This window comes from Microcaecilia unicolor, chromosome 6 (assembly GCF_901765095.1).
Source record: "Microcaecilia unicolor chromosome 6, aMicUni1.1, whole genome shotgun sequence".
Taxonomy (NCBI): Eukaryota; Metazoa; Chordata; class Amphibia; order Gymnophiona; family Siphonopidae; genus Microcaecilia; species Microcaecilia unicolor.
In genome coordinates this window covers 313,700,089-313,711,517 of record NC_044036.1, presented here as the reverse complement: position 1 = coordinate 313,711,517, position 11,429 = coordinate 313,700,089, and positions in this window count along the sequence as shown.

Below are 11,429 nucleotides of genomic sequence, written 5' to 3'. Positions count from 1 at the left end.
AATCCATAGACTGGTGGGTTGTGTCCATCTACCAGCAGGTGGAGATAGAGAGCAAACTTTTGCCTCCCTATATGTGGTCATGTGCTGCCGGAAACTCCTCAGTATGTTCTCTATCTCAGCAGGTGGTGGTCACACACAGCAGCAGCTCTGGCTAGGCCTCCAAGCCTAATTTTTAGGTTTTGTTGAGTGCCTGGGGTTGAGGGCTCTTTTGAGCAAGTGCAAACCTGGTGGTGCCAGGTCCCTCCTTTTCTCCCCCCTCCCGCTGGCTCCGTTAAAAAAAAAAAAAAAAAAATTTTGAACGGCCTTAAAGGCGTTTATTTCGACGTTTATTTAAGCGTCTACTGCAGCTACTCACTGAGACACCAGGTCGTTACAACTCGGAGCGGACAGCAGGTAATTTTACCTTTTTATAGCGGGCGGGGGTTCCCCGATTCTTCTCCTCGTGGCACATGGCGTCGGAGGGCGAGGGCGCAAAGGGTCGCTCCCCGGGTCGCTCGAGCGCTTCTAGAGGGGATGCGGGGGTCTTCAAGCCTGATTCGCCCTTGGTGGGTGACAGTTTCGCGACCGATGCATGTCCCGGTCCTTCCTCCGGCGTGGCGGTTTTTCCCGCCATAAACGCCCATCCCCCGCTCCTCGCCTCCGCCATCTTGGCCGGCCACGCGGCTCGGACGGCTTCTTCTTGGGCCGCCCTTGAGGTTGGAGACATTAATGCCATGAACGCCCTTAATTTGGGCGACGGCACAGAAGCGGCTAAAGTTAAGAGCCGTTCTTCCCGCGCGGCTCCTTCGCGGAGTTTCGCGCCGGACGCCATTTTGGATGCGCAGCATGTCTCTCCCCCGCTGTTGCGAGCGCCGGTTGAGAGCGCGCCTAGGGCTGTTGCCCAGGCTGCGGAAGTGCACAGTCTGGGGGGTTTCTCCCCCGAGTTTGTTTTGCTGCTGCATCGGGCCTTCCTCATGCACAACACTGCCCCCGCTCCCTCCTCTGGTAAAGAGGTTGAGGTTCCCAGAGGTAAACGCCCTCGGGTTGATTCCCAGGCCTTGGAGGAATTTGTCTCCTCCGATGTAGATGAGGGCAGCGTGTCTGAGGTCTCCCAACGGTCCTTTGCGGATTCCTTGGAGGAGACGGATCCCCGCTCGGATGGAGCGGATGACCCCTCTGCAGCGCGGCTTTTTCGCCCAGAGGATTTGCCCAACCTGTTGTTACAGGCCATGGACACTTTGAAGATATCCTCTCCGGAGGACGTCTCTCCCTCAGCCCCTGTTGGCTCTGCCATTATGCTGGGGACGAAGCGCCCGCCTAGAACCTTCCACGTGCATGATGCCATGCACACCTTAATTTCGGCTCAATGGGATGTCCCAGAAGCGAGCCTTAAAGTGGCCAGGGCTATGTCCCGCCTCTATCCTTTGGCTGTGAGTGAACGTGAGGCCTATCTGTGGCCTACCGTGGATTCTTTAATCACTGCGGTGACTAAGAAAACGGCATTGCCGGTGGAAGGTGGCACGGCCCTAAAGGACGCCCAAGACAGGAGATTGGAGGCGGCCTTAAGGTCGTCCTTTGAGGCGGCTGCTTTAAGTTTGCAGGCCTCAGTTTGCGGCTCCTATGTGGCCAGGGCGTGCCTGACTATGGTGCAGCGGGCTTCCCCCTCGGATCATTCCTTGAGGGATGATTGGCCAGCCCTGGAATCGAGCTTAGCCTATTTGGCAGACTTGCTGTATGATGTCTTGAGAGCCTCAGCTAAAGGCATGGCTCAGACTGTCTCTGCGCGGCGGTGGCTTTGGCTGAAACATTGGTCTGCTGACCACGCCTCAAAATCCCGCCTGGCTAGATTGCCTTTTAAAGGCAAGCTGCTCTTTGGGGTCGAGCTGGACAAAATCGTGACCGATCTCGGCACGTCTAAGGGCAAGAAGTTACCGGAGGTCAGGGCTCGGGCTAGTGCTCGTCCTGGTACCTCCAGAGGACGGTTTCAGGAAGCCCGTCGGTACCGCCCGGGCAGGTCGGGTGCTTCTGCCCCCTCTTCCTTTAAGAGGAATTTCTCCCCCAAGCAGCATTCCTTTCGCAGAGACCGCCGTCCCGGAGGTGCTCCCTCCGGTCCTCCCCCAGGGTCTCGTACCCAATGACGGGGTATTGGTCCACGCCCCAGTGCAGATTGGAGGACGGCTGTCCTCGTTTCTGGGCGAGTGGACCACAATAACTTCAGACGCTTGGGTGCTGGAAGTCATCAGAGACGGCTACAAGCTAGAGTTCTGCCGACCCTTAAGAGACGGTTTGTACTCTCTCCCTGCAAGTCTCCGGTCAAAGCTGTGGCAGTGCAGCAGACTTTGGACAATCTGATCCGCCTGGGTGCGGTCGTTCCGGTGCCAGAAAGTCAGCTTGGCAAGGGGCGTTACTCCATTTACTTTGTGGTACCAAAGAAAGGAGGTTCTGTCCGGCCTATCCTCGACCTCAAAGGGGTCAATCGGGCCTTGAAAGTGCGGCACTTTCGCATGGAGACTCTCCGCTCTGTTATAGCGGCAGTGAAGGCAGGGGAGTACCTGGCATCCTTGGACATCAAGGAAGCGTACCTGCATATTCCCATCTGGCCTCCTCATCAACGCTTTCTGCGTTTTGCAGTCCTGGGCCGACACTTACAGTTCAGAGCCCTCCCGTTCGGGTTGGCTACTGCTCCGCGGACCTTTTCCAAGGTAATGGTGGTCATAGCGGCCTTCCTGCGAAATGAAGGAGTACAAGTCCATCCTTATCTGGACGACTGGTTGATCCGAGCCCCCTCTTATGCAGAGTGCGGCAAAGCTGTGGACCGGGTAGTTGCTCTTTTGAGCTCCCTGGGATGGATCATCAACTGGGAGAAGAGCCAGCTGCGCCCGACTCAGTCCCTGGAGTATCTGGGAGTTCGATTCGACACCCAAGTGGGCAGAGTGTTCCTGCCAGACAATCGGATTGTCAAGCTTCAGGCTCAGGTGGACCAGTTCCTAGTAGCCTCTCCTCTTCGGGCTTGGGACTATGTGCAGCTGTTGGGCTCTATGACGGCCACGATGGAAGTAGTGCCCTGGGCCAGGGCTCATATGAGACCACTACAACACTCTCTGCTGCAGCGCTGGACTCCGATGTCGGAGGATTATGCGGTGCGTCTTCCCTTGGATCCAGCAGTGCGCAAGGCGCTGAGCTGGTGGATGCAGACAGGCAAGTTGTCTGCGGGAATGCCTCTGGTGTCCCCAGAGTGGATTGTCGTCACGACGGACGCCTCGTTATCGGGCTGGGGAGCCCACTGCTTGGGAAGGACAGCGCAGGGGCTCTGGTCTCCTGCAGAGGCAAAGTGGTCTATCAACCTCCTGGAACTCAGAGCCATTCGGTTGGCGCTTTTGGAGTTCATCCCGGTACTGGTGTTGAAGCCTGTACGGGTCCTGTCGGACAATGCCACGGCTGTGGCCTATGTCAACCGCCAGGGAGGTACCAAGAGCGCCCCTCTAGCCAAGGAAGCTATGAGTCTATGCCAGTGGGCGGAAGCGAACCTGGAACAGCTGTCAGCGGCCCACATTGCCGGAGTCATGAATGTCAAGGCGGACTTTCTCAGTCGCCATACCTTGGAGCCCGGAGAGTGGCAGCTATCTGCTCAGGCGTTCTTGGACATCACAAAGCGCTGGGGCCAGCCGAGCCTAGATCTGATGGTGTCATCGGCCAATTGCCAAGTGCCGCGCTTCTTCAGCAGAGGACGGGACCCTCGATCCCTGGGAGTAGATGCTCTTCTCCAACAATGGCCGACACAAGAGCTTCTCTATGTGTTCCCGCCCTGGCCCATGTTGGGCAGGGTACTAGACCGGGTGGCAAAGCATCCCGGCAGGATAATCCTGGTGGGTCCGGATTGGCCCAGGCGTCCCTGGTATGCGGACTTGATCAGGCTCTCAGTCGACGATCCTCTGCGGCTGCCAGTGGAGCAGGGCCTGTTACATCAGGGTCCCGTGGTGATGGAGGATCCCTCCCCCTTTGGTCTTACGGCCTGGCTATTGAGCGGCAGCGTCTGAGGAAGAAGAGCTTCTCAGACAAGGTCATCGCCACTATGCTAAGAGCGAGGAAGCGCTCTACTTCTACTGCTTACGCCAGGGTTTGGCGTATCTTTGCAGCGTGGTGTGAAGCAGGCTCACTTTCTCCTTTCACTGCTCCAATTTCTTCAGTGTTGGCGTTCCTGCAAGAAGGTCTGGACAAAGGCCTGTCGCTCAGTTCCCTTAAGGTCCAGGTAGCGGCTCTGGCTTGCTTCAGGGGCCGCCTGAAGGGTGCTTCCCTGGCTTCGCAGCCAGATGTGGTGCGCTTTCTCAAGGGGGTTAATCACCTGCGCCCTCCTCTGCACTCAGTGGTGCCTGCGTGGAATCTCAACCTGGTGCTAAGAGCATTGCAGAAGCCGCCGTTTGAACCCTTGTCAAGGGCATCTCTGAAAGACCTGACGTTGAAAGCAGTCTTTTTGGTGGCTATCTCTTCAGCCAGAAGAGTTTCCGAGCTCCAGGCGCTCTCATGTCGAGAGCCTTTTCTACAGTTCACTGAGGCAGGAGTGACTATTCGCGCAGTGCCTTCCTTCCTGCCCAAGATTGTTTCTCGCTTCCATGTGAATCAGCAGCTATGTCTCCCTTCCTTTCGTAGGGAGGACTACCCAGAGGAGTACTCTGCTCTTAAATATCTGGATGTGAGACGAGTCATCATCAGATACTTGGAAGTGACCAATGATTTCCGGAAATCGGATCATCTGTTTGTCCTGTTTGCAGGTCCTCGTAAGGGTCTGCAGGCGGCTAAGCCTACAGTGGCAAGATGGGTCAAGGAAACCATTGCAGCGGCTTATGTGGCCGCAGGGAAGGTGCCGCCTATCCAGCTGAAGGCTCACTCCACGAGAGCTCAGGCGACCTCGATGGCAGAGGCCGGATCCGTCTCCTTGGAAGAGATATGCAAGGCGGCAACTTGGGCTTCGGCTCATACATTCTCCAAGCATTACCGTTTGACTGTGGCTGCACGGGCGGAGGCCCGGTTTGGAGCTTCAGTGTTGAGGTCAGGGATTTCTATGTCCCGCCCTGGGTGAGTACTGCTTCGGTACATCCCACCAGTCTATGGATTGATCAGCTTGATGATATGGAAGGTAAAATTATGTATAATCATACCTGATAATTTTCTTTCCATTAATCATAGCTGATCAATCCATAGCCCCTCCCAGATATCTGTACTGTTTTTATTCTGGTTGCATTTCAGGTTCAAGTTTAGTCTTCAGTTACTTCAGAAAGACTTCGTGTTCAAGTTTTTTCACTTGGATTCTTCAAGAGTTAAGACGAGTTTGTGTTACAGTGAGCTGCTGCATTCCTCTCCCCTCCGTTTTACGGGGCTGGATTGAGACTTAAAATTCTGCCGGCACTCCCTCCCGCTTCGTGCGGCTGTAGGGCAGCTTTGTACCCCTCCCGCTTCGGCGGTGTTAGGGTCAGTCAGCTCCTCCCGCGGTTGCGGTTGCAGGATAAGCCAGATCCCCCCGCATCGGCGGGTGTGGTGTCCCTCCCCCGCTCCGCGGGGATGAGCTGGACGGATTCCCCTCCCCCACTTGTGTGGGGATGAGCTGGGTTAATTCCCCTCCCCCGTTTCGGCGGTGGTGAGCTGGGCAGAGTGTCCCTTCGTGGGTGTAATTCTCTAAGTGCTGAGTCCTGTGGATGGAGCTTTGATATCGACATACTGAGGAGTTTCCGGCAGCACATGACCACATATAGGGAGGCAAAAGTTTGCTCTCTATCTCCACCTGCTGGTAGATGGACACAACCCACCAGTCTATGGATTGATCAGCTATGATTAATGGAAAGAAAATTATCAGGTATGATTATACATAATTTTACCTTGTACTTCATTTTTGTTACTGGCAGAAGTGCTTGGCAGTTATGAAGTGAGACTTAATGTTCTTTTTCAGTGAGTGGGCGTGGTAATCTGTGTTAATCTTTTTGAAAGGCTGCTACATTGGGAAGTATCCCTATTTTTCATTTACTGAATTAAGTTCAGTTGAAAATCAGTTACTCTACCTACTACGATTACAGTTAATATCACAAAAAGGAAATAACTAAAGAAACAGGTGGCTTAACAAATAGAACAAAATAAACCAACCAAACATTTGCTGAACGGAGTCCCAAAAAACTTTACTGCTAAACCCAAACTGAGATCAGCCAATATGTGAGAAATAGCTAAGTCTTTAGCCCAAGTCCATTTAAAACTATATTTGAAAACTCCCAATTGTTTGACATGTTACAAAGCATGCTATTAAACACAACCTAAAACCAACTTGGCCCAAAAGATGGGGGACAATTTTGTAAGGAGCTGCATAGTTTTAGGTGGCAAGATATGTGTAAATGCTAGGCATTTATTTACATGCATATGTGGATCTTGGTGTTCCATTGCAGTCAGATTTCCAGGATACCTGTAATAAACATGCACAAGAGGTTTGCAGGAGTGGTCCCAGAGGACTGAAGATGGTGTAGGTATGGTTCCACAGCAGTGGAAGTGAGAAGGCTGGGAACTACAGCTTCAAGAGTGAGTAAATTGGAAATGCTGCCATCACGAGAGTAGGATGTTCCTGGAATCCTGTGGCTTATGGGATCTGAGGCAGCATGGCTTCACTAGAGACAGGTCTTATAAAACAGATTGGGTGACCAGAAAGTTGAATCATGGAGAGCACTAGAATTAGAGAGTGACATGGGGATGGGGGACAGAGCCCACAGGGGCGGGGACAAACTTTATCGCGGAGTCATTTTCTAGTTGGGTAGAGGGTGGTGGTGGGAAGGAGGGTTGTTATAGCTGCTCATTGTTGTTGTTTATTATTTTTAATTTATACACAACAGTGCACAGCATATTGTTCCTTTTTATACTTTAAGATTTAAATATAAAATCATAAGTGTTCAAGGCTTCTGCAGATGAGGACAGAGTCCAAGGGAAGGGGTGAGAACGACAAACTTTGTCCCCGTGTCATTTTCTAACTAGAATACTAAGACTGCATCAGGATGTTTGACATGGCTCTGCTTAGGCGGTATGTAGAGTATCTATCTTAAACTGGGTGAAAGGTGACAAGAGGGTTTGTGGTAAATCAAGTTCACCTTAGGGCTAGGGGTGTTACTAATGGTATGCTGCAGGAATCTGCTCTTGTTCTGTTTTCCACATCAGAAGGATTGTTGAGGAAAGGTTTGCCTTTGTGGATAACAAAAATTGGAATAGGTGTGAATAAGAGTATGACTGCAAAGATTTAATACTTTAAAAAAAATGTGAGGTCATGCTTTTAGGATGCAGAAATCCAAGGGAGTGGTACATCATAGTGGATGATGTACTAAATGTGCATAAAAGTGAGACTTGGTGGTGATTGTATCTTAAGATGGTCAAAACCAGAAGGGTGTGTGCTTGCATGCATATGGAGAGGAATGGCCAGCGGGGAAAAGGTGGTAATGCTGTCTATGTAAGCTTCTAGTGAGACTGCATTTGGAATATTGATTGTTAATTCTGGAGACCTCATGCATGAAAGGATAGTAACAGGAAGGAGGGTGGCTACAAAAATGGCAAATGGTTTCATCAGAAAGCATTTTGGGAAAGACTTAAAGCTCTCCATATACAGTGGGGGAAATAAGTATTTGATCCCTTGCTGATTTTGTAAGTTTGCCCACTGACAAAGACATGAGCAGCCCATAATTGAAGGGTAGGTTATTGGTAACAGTGAGAGATAGCACATCACAAATTAAATCCGGAAAATCACATTGTGGAAAGTATATGAATTTATTTGCATTCTGCAGAGGGAAATAAGTATTTGATCCCTCTGGCAAACAAGACCTAATACTTGGTGGCAAAACCCTTGTTGGCAAGCACAGCGGTCAGACGTCTTCTGTAGTTGATGATGAGGTTTGCACACATGTCAGGAGGAATTTTGGTCCACTCCTCTTTGCAGATCATCTCTAAATCATTAAGAGTTCTGGGCTGTCGCTTGGCAACTCGCAGCTTCAGCTCCCTCCATAAGTTTTCAATGGGATTAAGGTCTGGTGACTGGCTAGGCCACTCCATGACCCTAATGTGCTTCTTCCTGAGCCTCTCCTTTGTTGCCTTGGCTGTATGTTTTGGGTCATTGTCGTGCTGGAAGACCCAGCCACGACCCATTTTTAAGGCCCTGGCGGAGGGAAGGAGGTTGTCACTCAGAATTGTACGGTACATGGCCCCATCCATTCTCCCATTGATGCGGTGAAGTAGTCCTGTGCCCTTAGCAGAGAAACACCCCCAAAACATAACATTTCCACCTCCATGCTTGACAGTGGGGACGGTGTTCTTTGGGTCATAGGCAGCATTTCTCTTCCTCCAAACACGGCGAGTTGAGTTCATGCCAAAGAGCTCAATTTTTGTCTCATCTGACCACAGCACCTTCTCCCAATCACTCTCGGCATCATCCAGGTGTTCACTGGCAAACTTCAGACGGGCCGTCACATGTGCCTTCCGGAGCAGGGGGACCTTGCGGGCACTGCAGGATTGCAATCCGTTATGTCGTAATGTGTTACCAATGGTTTTCGTGGTGACAGTGGTCCCAGCTGCCTTGAGATCATTGACAAGTTCCCCCCTTGTAGTTGTAGGCTGATTTCTAACCTTCCTCATGATCAAGGATACCCCACGAGGTGAGATTTTGCGTGGAGCCCCAGATCTTTGTCGATTGACAGTCATTTTGTACTTCTTCCATTTTCTTACTATGGCACCAACAGTTGTCTCCTTCTCGCCCAGCGTCTTACTGATGGTTTTGTAGCCCATTCCAGCCTTGTGCAGGTGTATGATCTTGTCCCTGACATCCTTAGACAGCTCCTTGCTCTTGGCCATTTTGTAGAGGTTAGAGTCTGACTGATTCACTGAGTCTGTGGACAGGTGTCTTTCATACAGGTGACCATTGCCGACAGCTGTCTGTCATGCAGGTAACGAGTTGATTTGGAGCATCTACCTGGTCTGTAGGGGCCAGATCTCTTACTGGTTGGTGGGGGATCAAATACTTATTTCCCTCTGCAGAATGCAAATAAATTCATATACTTTCCACAATGTGATTTTCCGGATTTAATTTGTGATGTGCTATCTCTCACTGTTACCAATAACCTACCCTTCAATTATGGGCTGCTCATGTCTTTGTCAGTGGGCAAACTTACAAAATCAGCAAGGGATCAAATACTTATTTCCCCCACTGTATGCACTTTAGTGGAGAAAAGAGAGATGTAATGGCCATTTAAATACCTGCATGTATAAATGCATAGGAGATGAGCCTCCTTCAGTTGGTAGGAAGTTCAAGAAAGTGTGTGTGTGTGTGTTTGGGGTCATAGAGTGGAATGAGTAGACCAAGGTGTAATCTAAGGAAATATTTCTTTATGGAAAGGATGGTGTACGTATGTGACAGCCTCCTAGTGCAGGTGGTGGTAGAAATTCAAGAAAGCATGAGAGATGTGTAGACATCGGAGAGAAGACAAGACTGTAGAGCTTAGTAGTTGGTGTGCAGACTAGGATGGGCCTTAAGTCTTACCTGGCATTTTTTTTTTCTGTGTTCACAGTTGCCAATGTAAAGTTTGTTGTCCAGCTAACACTGCTTGTTCTTGGCTTCCTCCAACTCCATGTCACTTAAAGCTTTTTCAAACGGAACAGTTAGTTCCTTTGTTTGTTTTCAAAGTAAATAACTTCTCCCAGGTTACTAGAACTTAAGCAGAAGGCCACTAACAATTGAAGAGGAATCTGCCAAATTCTCAAATGGGATGTTATAACAGTTCAACCCGGACTCTGTTTTACACCGTCTGTATTAAGAACACCGTTCTGTGCTGGCAATGTCTTGAGCAACAGATGTGTTTATGTGGGCAGTATTGACAGATTCGTATTTTGTGTTAAAAAATTGTTTATAATACACTTTAAACTCCCTAAAGGTTTTGGTATTTTGAAATATGACATGGATTACATCTTTAGTGCCTAAATTTAGATAAGGTACCAAAACTTTAAGTACCCCTATTTAACTTTTTTTCTTTGAAGTAAACACATTCTTTTAGGGGGGGTCTTTTACTAAGCTGCAGTAGAAATCAGCTGGTGGTAAACACCAAGATGCCTATTATATTTCTATGCGCACCTCTGCATTGACCATGTTCTATAGCATGACGAACAACCACCACCTGATTCTTGCCACACGCTAAAAACATTACAGCGGCTAAATAAGACTTCTTTAATACTTTAAGAAATTGAATCACATAGTGTGAAGAGATGAGACTAAGCTTGGAGGAAAGAGGCAGCCAGAAGGCTAGTTTTGGTAGAATTATGCTGCAGTAAGAGGATGGAGACATCAGACTTGAGTGGCAGCCATGGGAGGCTGGCCAAAAATGAAGTGGCAGTAGGCCAGCTGGCTGTGATAAAGGATAAATTCTCTGGTACTTGCTGCAGCCACAGAATCCCAGCAAATGATACCTTACTCATGTTAGTAATTCAGATTACAATATGCTTGTTGGTCAGTAGATGGTGGTAGAGCGTTTCACATTTGCATTGGTTGTTCTTAACCATCTAGAATTAGCCAGTTCACACTGCATCCCAACTTGTAAAGAACCTCAAATGAGCTTCCTGAATGTGGACAACAACTAGGGGCATGCTACCTTTGATTTCAGTGTTGCTGAATCTGCTTGGGGTACTTGCAAATAACTGCACTATTTTCCCCACAAAGGCTTCAGAAGTTTGGTATATTTTCTAGCAGATGTGTTCTGACTGCAAAAAGCAGCCATGCAGAACTAGAATAACATCCCTAAGCTATGTCATTTCTGCAACTTTCACTTTTGTGCTTTTATAAATTCAAACTATGTATGGTACTTGCTAATAAACTAAAGTTTTACTTCTCAAATAAGCATAAACTCTTCCAACTTGTGAACAAACTACTAGATATCACACCAATCACAACCAACAGTAAAGATACACCAGGAGCAGATAATCTCGTGAAATACTTCAATAAGAAAATCGTACAATTGCGACTTAAAATACCTGTTAGCACCATTGATTACGCCATACTCCTTGACTGTCTAGATGCAGACCCTGGAATATACCCAGCAGACAGAACCTGGACCAACTTTGAGACATTATCGGAAGATCTCATCTCCCAAACACTCAAAAGATTTGCCAAATCTCATAGTAAATTAGACATATGCACCTCAACAATTTATAACAGACTTAACGAATCACGTGACCTACATGTTACAAAATGGACTCTTCCCGAAGGAGAAAGGAAACATTCTACTCATCCCCATACCCAAAGACGCAAAGAAAAGTGCTAGTGAACTAACCAACTACAGGCCAGTAGCATCCATTCCCTTAATAACCAAACTAACGGAAGGGATGGTGACCAAACAACTCACAAACTACTTAAACAAATTCTCAATACTTCACAACTCCCAGTCAGGATTTTGGAC